Here is a 20,202-nt window from a genome sequence, read left to right as displayed (position 1 = left end):
GAAGCCCACAGTTTGGTAAATACATTGCTGCCTTCTGAACCACAGCAAAGACCTTAATAGACTTGCTCAAGTAAGAAAAAACTTCCTAAAATGAACCTAAAACTGCTCTACCGTAGCAGCCTTTCAGCCAAACATCTATAATTTCCAAAACTTGTGTGTTTTTTGGCAAAGCAGAGTTTAATTCTGCAGAATGCCCAAAAAGCTCCATAACTGAAAGAATTAAGCATTTTCCAGAGAGAAATTTCAACAGTCCAGTACACAAATGAGTAACTTTTACCAAGTTGTATGCTGGCCCCAAATATTTCTTTCACCATGCCACAGACTTCTGCCTTTATGACGGTCTGTAGATGTCAAGGTGAGATGAGTTGGATGGCTGGGTAGGCGTTTCAGAGCATCTCTTATTCTAGGGCAGTATTTTGGATTCTGGAGACCCTGAATAAGAGTGAAAGATTAGTCGTGAATCCTGCCCAAAGCCACTGCTCATTCCCAGATGTGACACAGCTTAGAATCTGGGGTGAAAACGCTTGAATTTTTCACTTTTTGTCAGAGCAATCCTTGACTTGTTCCCCATTTCATCTTGCAATGCTTGGTGGTATTTTTGCTTCCACAGCCTTTGAATGAGTTCACAAACACTGATATTTACCTCACCTATATTGGTGTGATATATAATCCATGCTGAGATGAGGAGGGGTAATTCATCTATCAAAGAAAGATGACTTCAGAGTGTCCTCACACTGGGATAAATAACAGCTTGCATATTAACATTTAGAAGGTTATCAACACTGTATTTCAAATGAAAGCCTAGACTCAATGTTGAGAATGTGAAGAAGTGGGAAAACTAGTAAAAAAAATTACCCTGGTCAATGCAAATAATTATCATGCAATGAAAACAAAAAAGTAGTGTATTTATAGAGGAAAATAATGCAAATTCTTGACCAGAAAGGTTATTAAATATGCTGGCACTGTTTTCCTCAGACTAACTAAAATCCAAACCTTTTGCTTTTCTTATCATTTGTTGCCTCAGTCACCAAGCCTGTCAAGCCCAAATATATTAATCTCCTGCTAAAGATTATGAAAGAAAAAATCTGCAGGAAGCATAAGCATCTCATTAATATAATCAGGGATTTAATTAATTTAACCCTGAAGTTTTGATTACACTGACATTCCTCAAACCAAGTACGACCCTGAGAACCCATCTACAAGAAGGGCCGGAGGGTAGACCCGGGGAACTATAGGCCTGTTAGTTTAACATCAGTGCCAGGGAAGCTCATAGAGCAGATTATCTTGAGCGTCATCATGCGGCACTTACAGGGCAACCAGGTGATCAGGCCCAGTCAGCATGGGTTTATGAAAGGCAAGTCCTGCTTGACGAACCTGATCTCCTTCTATGACAAGGTGACACGCTTAGTGGATGAGGGAAAGGCTGTGGACGTGGTTCTACCTTGACTTCAGTAAGGCTTTTGACACTGTTCCCCACAGCATTCTCCTCAGGAAACTGGCTGCTCATGGTGTATGCTTCATTGGGTTAAGAGCTGGCTGAGTAGCCGAGCCCAAAGAGTTGTGGTGAATGGAGTCAAATCCAGTTGGAGGCCGGTCACTAGTGGAATCCCCCAGGGCTCGGTACTGGGGCCAGTCCTCTTTAATATCTTTATCGATGATCTGGATGAGGGGATCGAGTGCACCCTCAGTAAGTCTGCAGATGACACCAAGTTAGGTGTGTGTGTCAATCTGCTCGCGGGTAGGAAGGCTCTGCAGGAGGATCTGGATAGGCTGGACCGATGGGCCGAGGCCAACGGTATGAAGTTCAACAAGGCCAAGTGCCGGGTCCTGCACCTGGGGCGCAATAATCCCAAGCAGAGCTACAGGCTGGGAGGTGAGTGGTTGGAGAGCTGCCTGGCAGAGAAGGACCTGGGAGTGATGGTTGACAGTCGGCTGAATATGAGCCAGCAGTGTGCTCAGGCAGCCAAGAAAGCCAACAGTATCCTGGCTTGCATAAGAAGCCGTGTGGCCAGCAGGTCCAGAGAAGTGATTGTTCCCCTGTACTCGGCTCTGGTGAGGCCGCACCTCGAGTACTGTGTTCAGTTTTGGGCCCCTCACTACAAGAAGGACATGGAGGTGCTCGAGCGAGTCCAGAGAAGGGCTACGAAGCTGGTGAAGGGTCTGGAGAACAAATCTTATGAAGAGCGGCTGAGGGAGCTGGGACTGTTCAGCCTGGAGAAGAGGAGGCTCAGGGGCGACCTTATCACACTTTACAAGTACCTGAAAGGAGGCTGTAGCGAGGTAGGGGCTGGTCTATTCTCCCATGTGCCTGGTGACAGGACGAGGGGAAATGGGCTAAAGTTGTGCCAGGGGAGGTTTAGTTTGGATATTAGGAAGAACTTCTTTACTGAAAGGGTTATTAGTCACTGGAATAGGCTGCCCAGGGAAGTGGTTGAGTCACCATCCCTGGAAGTCTTTAAAAGACGTTTAGATGTAGAGCTTAGGGATACGGTTTAGTGGAGGACTTGTTCGTGTTAGGTCGGAGGTTGGACTCTGTGATCTTGGAGGTCTCTTCCAACCTAGATGATTCTGTGATACTGTGTAACTCAAGGCATTAAGACAACCTGAATGTGCTTTTTGAAATGATTATATATCTTGGTGAAATCTGCAGAGAGCAAGGCTGGTGTACTGCTCCTATCCTGCCAAAACATTTAATTTCATTTGAGAGATAAGACAAGGCAGAAAGGTTGCAGCAGATAAATATGATGCACGACCATGTGCCACCAGCTCTGTGGTTTCAGCAACCTGAGACACGTTGCTATCTACAATGCACAGCTAACACCCAGGTGCACGTAGTGCCACTGGAAAAAGAGATTAAAAGTTGTCGTAAAAATTCTCTGTTGATAAATAGACCAGGATTTTCATCTGTACCAAAGTCAGGCAAGCATCTGCTAGCCACTTAAAAGCAGTTAGAAAATCCTTTCCCTGTTATTTGCATCACATAAAATTCTGTCGAGCCTCTTTTCCTCTGGCAGGTAGGTCTGTGAGGGTGGTAGGGCACCCGAGTCCACTTTGGCAAGACAAATGCCTAGGTATCACCACTGTGCTGGGACAATGACAGTAGTTTGTGTGGCAGGGCATGGTGCGACTCCAGGTGTCAACTCCTCCGTTTAACTTTGGACACCTATTTTTAGAGCTCTAGCTGAACCCAAAAATAAACATTTACCTTCTAGTGGAGCCCAGTCTGTAATTCCTGATTTGTATTTGGAAGTAACAGCTGCTATACACACACAAATCCAGTACACTCTCTCCATGTACAGAATCACCAAATTAAAGACCCGTTAAAGGGTCTTTCTTGAGTTTGCCTCAGCAGAAGATACAGCCCCCCGTCATGAGCAATAGAAATGATGATGCTGTCCCCACATGATTTTGGGGACTCATCTTTGGCCTGGCGCATTAGCCTGGCTACCAAAGGGTACCAGTTAAAATTGCTCTCTTCCTCAGGTTGAAAGTTTCTTAAAGATTATTTTTTATGTGTATTTTTGCAGGTTTTTCACACAGAGATCAGACAGATATAGAAATGACTGGACACCGTAATCAAGGTCCTTTCCTATTTAGAAAAACAAAACAAAATATAAGCCTCGCTTGATCTTTTATCCTAATTTGTAAAGGACTGAAGATTAATAAGAAATTTTGGTTTTAAACCAGATGAAAGAAAAAGATAAAAAATAGGCTGGTAAATTTTCAGATGAAACAACCATTTGTTGGTTCTGTTATATGGCATTATGCGTCCTTAGGTCTGGAGCTGCAGGCAACATGCCCTTCAAATTCAGTTTCTATTTATTTTGGCTGCAAATCATCATCTCCTTATCAAGCAGGTATTAAGCCATCTGCTCCCAACCTCAGTAAATGCAGTAAACTTGCATTTGAGTGTGGGGCTAAAATAAATGGTTTTCTTTTGTCCAGTAGTAAATACACCTGTAAAACCCATTAGGCAAAATTGGCCCACCATGAGACAGCTCAAAGAAATGAAATGGATGTGGCAGCAGGGAGGAGAGGGGAAAAAAAGGGGGGTTGGATAAAGGGAACAAGTCCGTACCAGAACAAAAACTCGATTAAAGGCTACGATAAGCTCCAGCACTACAATTTGATTTCTGAGAAAGCTAGTCTTGCAAACTGCTAGGAGTGGTGGAAACATCCAAAAGATTTTTTCACAACAGGAAAACTCTCAAGGCATTCCGAGTTTGGGTTCAAGCAAGCTAAAAGCACAAAAAGGCAGGTGGTTATCTAAACCCTATTGACATTTCCCAAATTTTCAGGGATGAGAGTGATCCAACTGTGAGAGCCTGTGCATTGCTGGTGTCTCCCAGAGCACAGCCATGAGTGAGGGGAGACCACAATCAAGTTTTAACTGCTCAGAATGGTTAAGTTAGTGCTTAATTTTAAAATTTATTTCTTTAAAGGACTTGAAGACTTATAAGCTGAGAGCACGGGAAGCAGGAAAGGAAAAGACTATCTATCTCCTCTAGTTAGGAGACGTGATGTCTTTGTGATAAAGGGAGAGAAGCGTTTACTATCACAAATGCTATCTGATAGCATTTACTATCAGATCACTATCCTTCTGTGATAAAGACCCATTCCAGTGCAGTCTGTTGTTTAAAACTGAAAGTGCTATGAACCAACCCAGAAAGCATTTCAATTTAAGATCCGTTTTGCAGCAGGGAAGAATAGAGGGCAATATGCTGGAACTGAGAGCCCTGAGATGAGCATGAGGGAACTCCTACATTCAGCACATCATTTAGCTCTAAAAGGGTGGAGAAAAGCCTGGAGAGCAGAGGCAGGTTGTCATGAGGCCATCAGCCTCCACATATACTGGAGGCTGGTCTCCAGTACATACTGGTCTATGCTGGCCTCCGGTAATTTGCTGGCAGAGGGTAGATCCCACCAAAAAGTAGGGATTCTGAGGACCCAAGATGAGTTAGAAAAGCACCAAGAAATTACCACCCGCATGCAGGCTGAAGGTAAGGCATACAGTTTGGAAGTCCTGCAGGACACTTGGCACAGTCTTCACTAAACCCGATGGAAGCACCCTTCCGCACGGTTTGAAAAAGAAGCAGGGACAGGCAGCTTGTGTGCATTACATGACGAGGCTGCAAATCCACACATTACTTGTCTTGGTAAACTTTGAAGACAGAGACAAACTACCCCAAAACCTGGTAGAGGGAGTATTAAAACGCTGGGGTGTGATTTGACCTTCTCTATATTTTACTGAGCTTAATATTAAAATACTAAAGGTGTTTCTAAGCAACCATAGAAATGCCTTGCTGCTGTCTCCAGTGTTCAAAACAGAGAGCCCGAACACGCAGGAGGCTGATATCAGCCTCTTTGTGATCTTCAGAGGATCAGAGCCTGCTGTTACAGCCCAGATACACGGAACACTGCAACGATAACAAATAGTGGAAATCCGAAGACCTTGGTCCAGCCTCATATCAGACAGTAAAACTGCTTCTGCTTTAACAGGTGACGCGTGGGAAGAGTCCAGGTAACCTGCTTTTGATTACTCATTTTTAGAGACGGCACAGAAAGACAGAAGCTTGACCAGATTATGTTCTTTTACTTGGGCAACGCAGACATAGACACATAATCCAAACACATATTCTTCATTTCCTAACGTGAATTTACCAACAGAATTTCACTACCATGTTTACCTTTCAATTAAGCATTTTCAAAAATAGTTCTACAGAAGCAAAATTGTTCAGAGCAAATGTATCCTATGTGCAAATTGCTTATTCTCTGTCATCAGTTCTGCCCCATTCACATCACGAAAAGGAGGGAAAATCCTTTTTAAAGAAAGGGTAGTGTAAAACTGACAGAATTCCTCCCACCCCTGCGCACTGCCTTCTGATAAGCTCTATGGACTTTTGTGTTAAATATGTTCCTTTTGATCCAACTCCACTTTGCTTTTCAGAAGTTGTGAAATTAAAGGTTCAACAATGACAGGAAGGCTATTTTTACTAGGAGTAGCAGACAGAGAATAAATAGTACCTCAACACAGACTTTTGTGGCTTGTACTTACTTAACATAGTTTTAAAAGCAGTTCTTTCTCTGGCACAATATTATTTTTAGTCTCCTGTATTGATTTTTTTTTTTTTAAAAAAAAGCTGTGAGCCCAGGCTCACATAAGCTACATTGCAAAAGACATGTCTAGATTTTACCACATAATCTGAGCAAAAGTTCATTAATTGATCACTTAACCTGGTATTATTTTATTTATTTTTACTTCTGACTCATAAAATCATTTACAGGCAATCTATGGGCATTTATGGAAGCTCTGGTTCTGACAGTGCACACCAGAGGACCAGCAAATTAAAGTGTAGATAAAAAGCAGATTTGACTTCAAATGCATATTTTGACAAAGGTGATGATAGAGTCTGGCCCTTATTACAGATTTTCTCACCCTTTCAGGATTTTCTAGCTAATTCCCCTTTAAAAGCACCATCTTCCAGGCTGATGAATAATGAAAACAGCAGTTCGTTGACCATGTGAACACAGTGAAGCTTGATTAAATCTGTGAATCTCAGAATCACTTTAAAAAGATACTGCACTCAGTAAGTAACATTGCCCCCAGGCTCGCATCCTTCATTATCTGGCACTTGATAAATGCCTTAAGCCCCCATATCTTTCTGGGGCAAGCCCAAGCTTGTTTCTCAGAGATACCCCGGCCAAACTTACTACTGGCACAGAGCCAGGGACATCCATCAGGACAGGTTTGATTTCCAAACGCAGTGTTCACAAAACCTGACAGACGTTTCAATTTCCCCTTAAAGCCCTCTCTCCAACAGACGCTTTAGTTCAATGAATAAATAAAAGAACAGAAAACCTTTGTAAATATAGCGCTTTTAACTCTTCTCAGTTAGAGGAGCTTCACGACGCCCAGAAAGAGGGCTATGGCAAAAAGCATGATGGCAGGAAAGTTTTTCCTAGAACACAGCTAAATTCAGGTCCTAGCTAGTACCTTCTCCTCCTCCAGCACACAGTCTTTCAATCACTACACCTTAAAAAAAAAAAAAAAAAAAAAAAAAAAAAATCCCTCTACTAACAGCAAAGCTTTTGCTCACAAAAAAACCCTGCAGATGTGACAAGCCAAGCTGAAAACAGCCAAAAACTTACGTCCCAGGGCACACAGGCAGAGTGCGGCTAGGAGAAGGAAGGCAGTCCCCAGGAGCTTCATGCTTGGCGGTAGCAGTGGCAGCAGTGGTGCGGGCAGCTCTCCCTCACACAGCTGGGCAGGGAGTGCTCTCTCGCTCCGCGGCAGGCCTTAATTACTCCATGGAAAAAGGTGTGTAGAGCCTGTGCCTAGTCACTGCCCATTCCTGCTTATTTTGGGGACTTTGATAAAGAACAGGAGGAAACACAGCATACTCCCTCTGGGAGTTCAGCATGGAGGAGATTTATTGTTTCAGTCCTTACAGGAACTCCTTTTCTTTGGCAGCCGGCTGTGTTTTTGTTAATACATTATTTTGTTCTTCTTCGGCCAAGAGGTCAGGAAAGTTTCTCAACAGAGGCAAAACTTGCTTTAGAATAGGCTATACATCACCCCCTTTCACTGTACCTGGGGGCACTTTTATAGGGGACATTTAGCAGCAGCGAAGGAGCCTGGTTAACAGGGACAACACACTGGGGATGGAGGGGCAATGCAGGCAGCAAGAGACCCCACCTGCCTCCTCTTTGTGTCCTTTTAAGTGGCCTTGGGCAACAACACAGCCAACAGAGGACGTGCCTCCTAGGAGCTGCCAGCCCTGAGGGGACACCGACCCAGGCCAAGGCCAGGCCCCGAGCAACATGCCCCATGAGGGACAGGCTCCAGGCCTGCTATTAGCCCACGCCCCACCCCTTTGAACAGCTTTTTAAAACCTGAAAAGTTGCAACTGGCTTTAACTGAGTCTGGTCCATTAGCAAAGGAAAGATATACATATTTTTAATTTTCTGCAGAGGTACCTGCAATGCTGCCTTGCCATACCATGTGGTGAAAATAAAGTCCTCAAAGGAGGCTCACACCTGGGTTCCGTAAGGAACCCATGTGGGATCCATGTCTTGTCCTCAGGTCCAGCTGACCCAGGAAACTGTGGCATCCCTTTCTCTCCCAGCCATTTCTCTAGAGGACATGAAAGAGCTCCCAGCAGAGCTCTGAAGTCAATAGCTATCAAAACATGGTCTTGCAGTGCTCTCATATACTGTGCCTTAATGACTTTATGCAGCTGACAATAATTACTGACAAAACTTCAAACCCAATGAGAACACCATGCAGCATGTGTGCTTATCTCCCTCTCTGTCAGCTCTCAGGAAAATTAAGAGGAAAACCTGACCTCACAAACAGCCTGACTTGTTAAATAGTCAACTCTACTAATGCAACTTTCTCTTTTTTTTAAGTTTTTTTTTTTTTTTTTTTTTTTTTTTTTTCTTCTTCATGATTGTTGCTCATCATAAAGGGAAGTTTTGGAACAGTTTCACAGGCAGGAACTCCCAGGAGCTAAGCCAGTGCTTCCAACAGCAGTGCTGTTTTATTCATATGATGAGGAAAACAGTAGCTGATCAGCCTCATGTAAGGAATAACTCTTGTTTAGTTAAAGAAATTACATTTCTACATTTTAAGACTGTGACACATCCTCCGCCTATTGCAGGTGGCAGAAGCTGGTGCTCAGTAGAAATCTGATGGTAGATACTGAATTTCTGGCACTTCATCTGGATAAGTATTTGCTTCTAGGAGAAATGAAAATCTGCAAGTTGTCCTTAGCAAGGCTGAGCTTTCTCCATCGTTGGAAAGGATCTCACCATAATATGGATTTGACTAAGAGCAGAGATGACACTAAGAGCACACAATGACACTTCTCAAGTGGGTTGGAGCACATGGCAGGGAGCTAGAGCCAGCATACTGTTTTTATACTCATTTTGTGCTAACATAGGACATGAAATTAGCATGGCCCAGAAAACAGTAACCACTGCAGCTGAAAGCCTTCAACCAAGAAGGTAAATCTGAACTTGGGGAATGAACTCATCCCAGGGTAGTGATGTTTCTGATGTGGTAAGAGGAGCTCTAACCTTAGACTTACTGCACTGCCAAGATAGAACCTGAAAGGTTCATTATAAAAAATGACACAGAAAGGAATTTTATTGGCTGTAATGAAACTTCCTTAGCAAAATCTAAGAGGCTTGAGGACAGGATGCCTCCCGTGTTTTTTGAGACCCAGAGACTTAGCCGAGTGCCTAAGAGTGTTGATTTGCTTCAGTGCTGTTCATGTTGAGTAGCAGCATCCGAAGGAGTCCTCAAAGCTGATGCTGATGGTGGCGGTTACCTGCAACTCAATGAGGGCAAAAAGTGTTGCATCTCTGCAGTAGATACCCATGTTGTATGTATCAGAGTGGAGCAAGCTCCCCAAACTCATGCAAGGGGATGGGAGGGAAAGGACCACAGCTGTCCTCCACTGAGTCAAGAAACCTGAATTGGACCTCAGAGGATCCTAAGGCAGATTCAAGAGAACTGTGTCCCCCTAAGAGACCCCCTGACATCAACAGCAAAGGCGGACGGCATTTGCAAGATCGAACTTGGTAGGACAAGCATTGGCACAAACAGGAAGGAATAGTAATAGGAACAGAAAGGGAGCAGATGAAAGAAATGACCAAAAGAAAAACTCTGGCCAAGCTGACTTGCAGCTTCTGTCTTGAAGTATCTGAGGTGTAAAAGAGAGATTCTCACTACTCTTGTCAATGGAAACATATTTTTTTCTTGAAAAAAAAAACACTTTTTATTTTTTAAAAGGTTTTAAAAATCTTCCAGAGGTCTTTGTAGCAAAAGATTATTCCTCTATGTGTACAGTGAAAAAAACTTCTCTTTTCCTCCCTAACAGCAAATAAGTTTTCCTTGATTGAATAAATGTTTTTCTTTCTTTCCTCAAACTGAGAAATTTAGCTTCAGTGCCAATGTGTGCTTTGTTTTATAAAGAGAAATTTGGTCATCGGTAATGCTGCCAACTGTGGTATTACTGCCAGTTTTGGACTATCTGGAGTTTCACTTAGAGCCCCAGTACAAGTGGCTGTGTGACAGTCTCAGTTTCCACACTTTTTCAAGTCAGATTTTAGCCCTCATAGTTGCAGAAGAAAACTTGAAACATGACCACAGAGTACTCTAGAGAATGAAAGGACTCTCTGTTTTAAAGTCTTTTTATTTTGTAGTCCAGTAATGGTTGGGTAGCCTACGTTATATATTTATTTTTGCCAGTGTGGTATTTCATTATTAAAGGGAAACCATTTACTGCCACAGTGGATTTGCAGTTAGAGATTTATTGGTCTCAGGCTGTATTTATATATTCTTTCTTAGTTCACATTGCTTGGAGCAAAACATTGCCTTCTTCTGCACAGTTCTCCTATGAGGTTCAAATAATCCCCTTCAGATTTAGAGAATGTAAAAGTTTTACATATTGTTCAATATTCTCGACGCTGCGTAAAACAGGAAATAATATGGACAGACATGCTGCCTTGCTTTGGGCTATGGGCAATTTCCAATGTGGGTACAAATAGTAAATTTGTCAAAGTTTCTACGCATCTAAGAATAAAAAGATACACAGTCTTCAATGATTTTTTAAAGTGAAGAAACAAACACAGTGACCAAATTTGCCAGCCTTTCTCACTGACGCTTATTATTCCTTCCACTGAAAAAAGTTAGATAATTTTTTTTTTGCTTTGCTACATTTGTATTTCAGCAGATATATTAAAAATGATATTTTATCAGAAATTACCTATGTCTTACCTATTACTTACCTTTGTATTTGTTTATACTCCCATAAGCAGGATTAATTTACATTGAAAAAAGCAGTTGTAAAGACATTACTTAGTAAATGTAAATACATGTAAATACATTACTTAGTTCCATTCAATACATTCACAATACATTACTTAGTTTCCATTCTTTTAAAAATCATTTTGGACAGTACTTGTTTTAGTCTATTACATATATTAATATTTGAATATAAAGCAGAACTTTAAAGATCTTGAATATAGCTGTACTAAACCAAGAAATTTTGATGGTCATATATAGAAGTTACTCACAAAATTCATGCCAGGGGACATTTTAAAATGTAGATATTTTGCTCTGAATCTTTTATGAAAGCACTGGAACATACCAGAGAATAGAAATGTCAGTGCCCAATTGCCAAGTATTAAAGATCAGGCTTGCAAATATATTTAAGTGCTTAAGAACCAAGACAGCCACCTTTCCTTTGTAGCACATAAATGTTTAAATGTCATTGATTTGATTCAGAGCCAGCCAATAATGTGAAAAATTCCACTAAATCTCTAAGTGCCTGGATGCCTTTATGTAGGCACTAAAGACCAAAACACATTTAGCCTTCAGTACTCTTTCCACAAAAGATATGTTCAAGGCCAGAGCTAATATAATTACTAGCTATCACACTTGAGTATTGCGGGATGAATTTTGTTTGTTTTTGTGTGTGTGTATTTTTTTTTTCCCCAATACCGACAGACTCTGTAAGGATATCCGTTACTGCTGAGCATGTTTCTCCCCTTCTTTCCTACCTGGATCTCTACTGATGTACTACAGGGAGTGAAAATGTGTTTGAAGGAACTAGCTCAGTGTTTATTCAATTGCAGTTGATTCAAGTCAGGAACATATTTGAATGAATGCAATTGCCACTCTGTTTGAGTGCCAGATTTCAAAGGATGCTGTATGTGTGATGTGGATACATGTCACTGTCAGCGGGCACAGCAGATCTGTGCTCCTGAGCTACTTCTGTGCATCTCTCTCTTACTCTGCACTTCCATTGCTGCTGCCAGACAAGCCTGAGATAGAAAGAGGGCTCTGCACTTACACTGTTCACCATCCTGTCCCTGAAAACTGTACTTCCATCCTGAGCCATGTTTATTTCACAGTCTCGTGAATCGTGAGTATCACTGAAAACAGTCCAATTTTTGTGCCCAGTCCTTATTTTCCTAAGCCAGCAGACAATGCAATTTTAATAGGGCAGCAATTTACCCTACACCTGCTGACCAGGTTCACTGGCTTCAGGAGTTACTAAGATCTCACCAATGTGTGTGAAGGCTGTATTTGGCTGTTTCCTTTGGCTGTGGTTGTCCCTTGACTTTGTGAGGTCCCTACCTGGAGATGCAACGTGCTCCTTAACGACAACGGTCCTTCTGATGATCCAGTTCTAAGGCCATTCCTTCTCTTTTTGTGAGTTACTGAGGTATAGGTATTTTCATCTTGCGGGTCAGAGAGAAGCTTAGGCACAACTGCAGAAATAGAGAGAAGAAAGCTATGGGCGGAAACATACTGCTGCCCCAAGTCCTTACGTATGGGCTGGAGGAGAGCTGGAGGAGAGACCACAAACAGTCATTCTAGGGATAAAAAAAATATGTGGGCTTGCAAGCTTGAGCAAGGAACTTCATGTCATGTAAAGACTCACATGGAATACGTTTATAAGCTTTGCATCCTGTCCCAAGCTAGCGGAATGGGAAACAGTGAGTCAGTCTCAGGTTCTCATGTTATTTGAAACGCATGGTGTGATTACACTGTTGGCTGTCTCAGAGGAAACAAAACAGAAATATGCTTTTGAACCATGCCTTAATTTTCCAAGAGTCTGAATAAAGCCAGCCACTATCTCTCCAGATGCATACCTCACCTTCATTGCGGTAAACTGCAATGAGCTCATCCTTCTTGGGCCCAGTTAGAAAATACTCAGCAGAACAAGGCTGCAGTGGTCCTCGGTGCTGAAAAGCAAGAAGTACCTTCTGTTCCAGCTGTACTTGTCAGCCTTCCTGGGCATGATGCTGAAGGACATTAACCTTCTGCCGAGCTGAGTTTCTGTGGCTTCCCTTTTTCCATTTGGTTTCAATGCACAAGCAGTGGAAAAATGCATCGTGTTTCTTGTTAGTCCCGCAAGGGGATACTCTGCGTGTTGGTGTAAGCTATAGGTTTAACTGCCTCAGCTTTGTTTTCAGACCACTAGCGCCAGAAAAGAACATCTTAGAGCATTATAAAATATCTGATTATAAAGAGCCCGTTGTACCTAAACACAACACAGTATTGTGGCTTTCTCAGCAGCCAACACTGTGGTTATGCCAGTATCCCGGCATCTGCTACAAATCCATGTTTTCATCCACTCATAAAAGGAGACGCTGGGTAAAAAATGTGTCCAGGTTCCTCATCTCCCACTTCTGTTTCTGTCCATAAGTGCTGTGAGACCTGAGCATCTTGAGCTGGTGCTCGCAGCACCTGGGAACCTCCTGAGGTGGGGACTGGGGCTGGAGAAAGGGCACGTTACAGGGGCTTTGGCAGCCGTGCAGGATTTGATGTGGGGCAGAGAGGGAGTGTGCAGGAGCTTCCTGACAGCAAGGAGCCAGAATTCACCTATTACAGACACAAGGCCAAGTTACACTCCAAGATAACGCACAGGAGATGCTTTGCTGTGCAGCGCCAAGATCTCAAGGCAGCGTCTCTCTGCTTGGCACTTTTCCTCATGCTCTTTTTGCAGTCATCTGCCATCTCATCCACCCCAATCCTCAGCATCCGCAGGCTTGAGCACTCTGTGGCTTCACCGCTGCATGCAAAAGGGCTGTTGCTGCTGCTCCGCAGTGCCTGGCTCCCCCAGCTCTCATTCCTTTGCTGTATTTCAGACATCCTGTTGTTGCCATCGGGGCGAGCCTTGCTGGCAGGCATTTTTTGACACATGCACAATACAATGCGTGTCCGGTCTGAAGTCCGATCTGATAATAAGGAAACTGCGCCGGCAAGAGAAGGGGGTAAAATCCCTGTGTGGTGTGCCAAAATATACCCCCAGTATTTCGGCTTCCTTGCAGACTGCATATCTGCCCCTCTACAGATACCATAAACATTTTCCTGTTCTCTGCATTTCCACTTTCTGATTTGTTCAGAAATACAGGGGGGGATTCAATTCTTTCCACGGCATGTAATAGTCAGGCAGCAACTAGCTGGCTGAAAATAAAAGCATCTTGGGTGCCTGCTAAAAGCAGGTATTTCAGGTTACCTACAGATCACTGGAAAACTCACAGATTTTTTTCACACGCATGGTTTTGCTGATTTGTTGTATTTCTGGGCAGTTGGTCATCAGGAATATACGAATTCACATCCATCCCTGCTTATACTTATCCAAACTTTTGATTAACCCAGGTGTTATTTAACATTTGTCATCACCCACGGAAATGGGGAGCCCTTTTCAGAGCCCTGTTCAGCCTGCAGGTGTTGCCCAATGCTAGGGGTCAGTCCACGAGGGTCACTGTATGCCATGCAGAGTAAGTCTGTCAAGAGCTAGCTGAGGTGGAAGCTCCTCAAATCCAACCAATCAAGCCCATGCATTAACACACTTACAGCCAAAAGCTGTGAAGTAGCTTGTTACATCATCGCATTTACTGCAGTCAATTCAATGACAGAACAAAACTGCTCCTTTGCAGGTGGGGCAGTGGGGCTAACACCGCACTGACAGAGAGAAACTTCATCTACATCAGGAGGAATGTAAAGCACCAGCAAACGGTCAAGTACTCACCGAGGAAACCTAAGATATGTGTTTTTTTTTTTTTTTAATTTAATTGGTATAACCCTTTTCTGTGATCTTCATTGAGCAACAGGGCTTTACAAGAAGAGACTGTTTCGACACAGCTCATAGCTGCTGGGAATCACCAATACGAACTGATGCTTGGGTCTGCTGCGTAACCAAGGCCGCTTGGATCAGGTCTGTACTTGAAAGCATAAAGCATCGGAAAAGAGGCAAGTGCTTCAGGAAGTAATAGCCAGACATTAGCGCTGCCCCAGCAGATTACCAACGAGCCAGGGGCGAGGGGAGCGGTACCTGGCTGACGATCCATGGCCAACCCCTCCTTTGTGGCCTCTTCCCTTTGACCAAGCCGCTATACGACTGCCACCTCTCACTCATTGGGTGTGTGGGGAGGCTCCTGCACTTCAGTCCTTTGGTTTTAGGTTGGTGTTAGAAAGACTTTCGTTTCCCCGTGATCCTGCTGTTTGGCTGGGAGGCCCCGGGCTGAGTCACCAAGCCACCTGCTGCAAAACAACAGGAAGAGCCACAAAATCCTTCAAGAATAACAATGGCTGGGAGGTGTCTTTATCCAGGGTAGATTGCTGGCTACCGACAACATTTGCAAGTGCGTTGGAAATATGCTTCGTTCAGGCCATATTTTTCATTTTATGTTCTCTTCTAGAATGGATTTTTTCCCCAAAAATCTTTCAAGCACTGAGTCACAGTAGGGCTGATGGAAGGCTATTTGTCAAGTTGACTGTTTTGTGAGTTTTGCTACTTTTTGTTAGAAGATTTATTTGATGGGGGGTTTTTTGATCATCTTCAGAGCTGGCCATATATATTCTTTCAGTATATGTTTTGGAGAGTAAATAGTAGGATTTGCTAAGGAATTCAACAGAAAATAAAGTTTTCTGTTGTTCAGCGAGGCCAGATCTGCTCTCATGTCAAGCTTACAGGGCAGATTTAGACCCTTCCAGGCTGGCCTAACTCTGCTCCTAGTGCAGTCAATTAAAAACAACAGCAACAACAAAACCTTCCACCAATTCCAGTGAGCAGCATTAGAGAAGATAACTTTGGAAAAATCTGCTCATACCTATTCTACACCTATTTCAGCAACAGCTTAACAGATCTGTCCGTTGAGTGCATAATGGTTATTCCTATTAATTTCAGCTGGACTTTTGACACACAAAGTTATACATGGAAATATTTATAGAATCATGCCCGTGTGAGTAGGCGTCCAGTATTTCTATGTTCTGTGAAGCTCCTGCATCCCACTCTGGCCCCATATTGCATTCCCATTGCCTATCGTGATGCTGGCCTCACTCAGTGCGGAAACCGCATGGAATTGGGGGTTATCTTTATTTTCTTTGGGCATTAGCCCAATTTATGGGACAGAACGGAACTCACAGTTGGAAACAATACCACCAACAACAGGACGTTTCTGTCACGTTAGATCTAGGACTGAATTAGGTATAACCTTGCTGAACCATTGGCCCGTGACTTTCTCTGTGAGTCAGTGCAGGCAGTACTAGGTAGCAGGGTGGGAAGGATTTGTTTTAACAGGTAAGGTGGATGTGATCTACGCTTCAAACAACGCACCTTACATTGCCCTTCTGTGTTTCAGCTGCTCCTCATAGAGGAATCAGCTGTCACTTACAACATATGACCCAACTAATGACCAGCTGACCAAGTAACAAGAGAGGACCCTGTTGCAAATGGACTTGTCACAGTAATTAACAGAGAAGACACTTGCACTAGCCTGGACTGTTTTCCCTGCTCTGTGCCCCTCCTGTAACACCATGGAGCTAAGAACTCATCTGAACGCTTATTTTGTCTTGCTCTCACTATTGCCAGTCATTTAACATTTTGTTACACAGGTCTCAACACTTCTGATGTGCCTTCCATTTCCCTGCAAAGAGCATCATGTCTATTCCTGTTGTTTATTCCTTCCCCCCTACCCCCCCCACCTCTATTGCATCTTCATACATTCAAATTTCATTTCTGCCTTTTGTACCTGCTCTGTTAACAAGTAGGTTTTTCCTCATTTCATCAGCAAGCAATGCAGTATATGCTCAGCTGGAGTGGGCTTTGACCGTATGACTACCTGGCAAACCTACACCACTAAGGTCTTAGTGGCCAAATTTTTCTCTTGGAGACCATAAAAACGACAAGAGAAATAATCAGCTGGGAGAGAAAAATGAAGATAGTGCTCACACTTCTGTAGCTGATTGACTTTCCTTCTCCAGTTACCGTGGAAAATTACTTCAGATGTGGAAAAGCTGGGGATATTTCCCAGGTAAAGCCCTCCCTCAGTTTAATGCAGTTGTCACCTTTTTTTTTGCCAAATGCATCTCCTTGGAAGCAGGGAGATCTGCTGACAGCCCCCAGCCCATACATCCCAAATCCTTTAACATCCCTCTACAGCTTGGGCTGTGGGTGGGCAAGGGCAAACTTCTGCAAGCAGTTCTCATAACACAGGCCATCAAAAAAACCCTGGAGTCCAGTGCCTGCACTTAGAAAAACCTTCAAAGAAATAAAAGTACATAAATCTGGAATGGGCTAAAACTCGATGTCAGTGTGCTTCAAAAGCAGGTGTCTAATGTTAGGCTCCTAAATCCTTTTTAGCCACCCAGATTAGTAGCTTGATCTTTGCTACTGGTAATCACCCAGCAGGTTCTGGGAAAGCAGCTTATTTCAGCACCTAAATGTGGGGTTTAGGAACCTAAATTTAGTCTCTCAAGTCTGAAATCTGGGCCTTGCATCCTCAGCTAGGGACAAATAAGGGCACCTGGATCTTAAATTGCAATTAGAGTTTTACTTCCAGGTCAAACACAAAACTCAGAAAGGGCCTAATTTTCCACCTCCAATGGCAGGAGATCTCCCTGATCCCACCACGGCTGGCATTGCTCTGTGGCTGGAGGAGGGGAGGACAGTGGGGCCCATGGCAAGGCCCCGTGCACCAGAAAGCCCTCTCCTCCCTCCCACCAGCTGCTTGCCAAAGCCGTCTCAGGTCTCGCTGCGTTTCCCCCCGTTGCTTCCTTCCTTCCTTCCTTCTCCTTATCTGTCCAGCAGCCACTCACCCTATCTGCCTGCTCAGACCCCCGTGAGGCTCTGCGGGCTCACGTAGCTTTCACCAGCCCGTGCCCTGGCACCTTTCCCACCTCCCCGTGCTACCTGCCCTTGGCTGATGGAGAAGCGGACTCGTGGGCTCCTCTCTGCTCTCTGAGTGGTAACAAGATGCCCCGTAGGGAATTGGGAGATAAAAGTAAAAACAAGCTGTCTGAATTGGTTCTAGAGAAGCTTTGTTTGCCTTGTGAAAGTCCTCCAGAGCACAGAAAGAATAACTCCAGGGTATGGCTACACTTGAAACCAAAACCTAGGCTAAATCTTTAGCAGAAGCCAAAGCCAAACCAGAAGCACTAATCAAAAACAAATGTGTAACTCTATTCCTAGAAAATCCTCTTTTCAAATAAAATGTAATTATGCTCTTATTTTCTCAAGCCTTGCCTATACACAAAGCTGTAACCATTTTACTAACCCCCTTTAGAAGCTGATTTTTATTTTAATTAGGACAGCCTTTTTATGTCCTTTTGGGTTATTCTCAAAACACCTTGCACTGATTTGTCTTAATTCATTCCTTACAGACAGAGCAGCTTTTGCCTCTGGAGTCCTCAGAGCGAACATACTATATATTTTTTTCTGTCCAGATTTATTTTAGTGACTCCATTTGAATAAATTGACAAAGAGTAAGAATCTTTCTGAAATCCTTAACTGAATTTAATGTATTTCTAAAGGAATTCATGTAAGGCACCCTCTGTGGGATTGCAACGTGGGCTGTGGGACAGCGGTGTTGGCTGGTTGTTAAGAGGTAGGGAACTGAACCGAAGGGACACTGAAACAGCATGAGGAAGAAGCCTGAGCAGACTACAGCCACCTTCTGCACTGAGTAGAGAAAGGGGGCAAATGCTTTTTTGTCAGAAAACAAAGAACAAAAGGCATGTGTTGTGAGCGTAAACCTTTAAGTATCCCTTAAATAAAAGGAATAAATGCTTCCACAGGAGAGTGGAGGTCTCCTGTGTTTAGGAAGGCTTTGGATTTATCTCCTAGAACTGCTGAACCCCTGAAACCTACTGCAGCAAAGAGCTGGCAGCGTGTGGAGGTGAAGAGGACAATGCAAGACAATGTAATTTAAATGAACTAATGCAACGCCCTGTTGAAGCTGTATTTTCAAGAGCTCTTCCACACACAGGTGCTCCCCCCGATTTTAGTGCACACTTGTGCCCAAGTGCAAAGCTGAGAAGCTTTGCAGATCACTTTTCAAGGGCTTCCCCTTGGAGCTGGTGTATTGCCACGTACACAGGTCTCAGGTTATGAATTCAGGGATGGTCACATCCTGCCTTTGGTTTCACCAGCCTTGTTGGTAAAACAAAGTTAGCAAACTGGTGAGAACTACTTGGTGGGAGATAACTGCAGTAGCTGAGACGCAGGGTGAGCTTGTCCTTAGCTAATGTGGCTGATGTGGTTGAGACTAATGAGCAGTCTGATATGGCAGCAAAGGAAATTATATAAGCAAACCTTACAAGAGCTGTGAAAACAGCCTACCTACGATGGGCTTAAAGCAGAGCCCCACAGTAATTACCAGAGCCTTATGGATGTTTTTAGTTCCTACATAACTTAGAGGATTAAAGAAACCTCTCAAAAGAAAGCAGGAAGGGCTGTGCACTGATTCCTAGTGATTCATTGACTTCCTTCCTCCCATCCCCAGCTAGAGCTTTATGGGACGAGCCAGCACGCTAGCGTGCAGAGTGCTGCAGTCCTTCCTGTAATGCCCAGCACAGGACAGAGCCACCAGCCGTCAGTGGTGACACCAGCACCGTCCTCCAGACACCACTTGCCTCCTGGTGAGCTGTAGGGCTCCCCACAAGGAATATCTCTCATTTAAAATGGTACTCTGCCTTCCTCTGCAACAGACAGGCATGCTGCAATCGCGCGGTTACCAGCCTTTTCTTGCTTTCATGGCCTGGCAGACGTCTCTGTATCATGTTTCTGAGAAACAAGGTGATTGATGACGAGCTCAAAAGCCCCACTACAAAAGCAAGTTGCAGAATAAGAAAACATAAGTTTTAAATACATCTGAAGCTATTCTATTCTCTGAGCTGTCACACAGGATTTCTCCAAGGTGTCTCTAAGCTGCACTAGTGCAGATAAAGCCAGTAACAGCCTCCCACTGAGCCCTGGCTTCCCAAGAGGTTTCCCCTATTCCAGTTAGATCTGAGGTACCTGTTAGGATGTTACTATGTAAGCTAATCTTCCAAGCAGCTCTGGAAATCTGATTTCTCCGTTTATTCTTTTTTTTTTTTTCTTTTTTTTCTTTTTTTTCTTTCCTTTCCTTCCTTCTGTCCTTTCTTCCTTCCTTCTCCCTTTCTCTTTTTCTTTGTTTCTTTCTTTCTCCCTTTCTCTCTTTCAGGAAATCAGTCTCAGGGAACTCAAACAGGTACATGGCTTAAATGAGTTTGTGATGTTTACAAGAGTATAAATGAAACACCATTAGAAACTGTCCTGAATGGGTCTCTAGCTGATTTCTCCAACTGGACCCAATACTTGCTTAAGAAAAATCAGGCAAGGTTCAGAATGTATTGCATGACCGTGAATCACAGCAGGA

At 43.5% G+C, this 20,202-nt stretch overlaps 1 protein-coding gene and 1 long non-coding RNA gene across 3 annotated transcripts in view; one reads left to right on the top strand and one right to left on the bottom strand.

Annotated features, from left to right (window-relative positions):
* Positions 1-20,202, bottom strand: part of EMCN (endomucin) — a 75,823-nt gene that overhangs the window by 42,866 nt on the left and 12,755 nt on the right. The window lies entirely within an intron of this gene.
* Positions 5,339-18,574, top strand: LOC118165790. 2 transcript variants are annotated; one of them, XR_004750242.1, is made up of 3 exons: positions 5,339-5,521; positions 16,594-16,836; positions 18,335-18,574. It is a non-coding gene; the product is annotated as an uncharacterized LOC118165790 (long non-coding RNA). The 2 variants fall into 2 exon arrangements; XR_004750243.1 differs by lacking the exon at positions 5,339-5,521 and adding an exon at positions 16,227-16,417.

The sequence above is a fragment of the Oxyura jamaicensis genome, chromosome 4 (genome assembly GCF_011077185.1).
Source record: "Oxyura jamaicensis isolate SHBP4307 breed ruddy duck chromosome 4, BPBGC_Ojam_1.0, whole genome shotgun sequence".
NCBI lineage: Eukaryota > Metazoa > Chordata > Aves > Anseriformes > Anatidae > Oxyura > Oxyura jamaicensis.
This window is presented reverse-complemented; position numbering and strand designations above follow the sequence as displayed.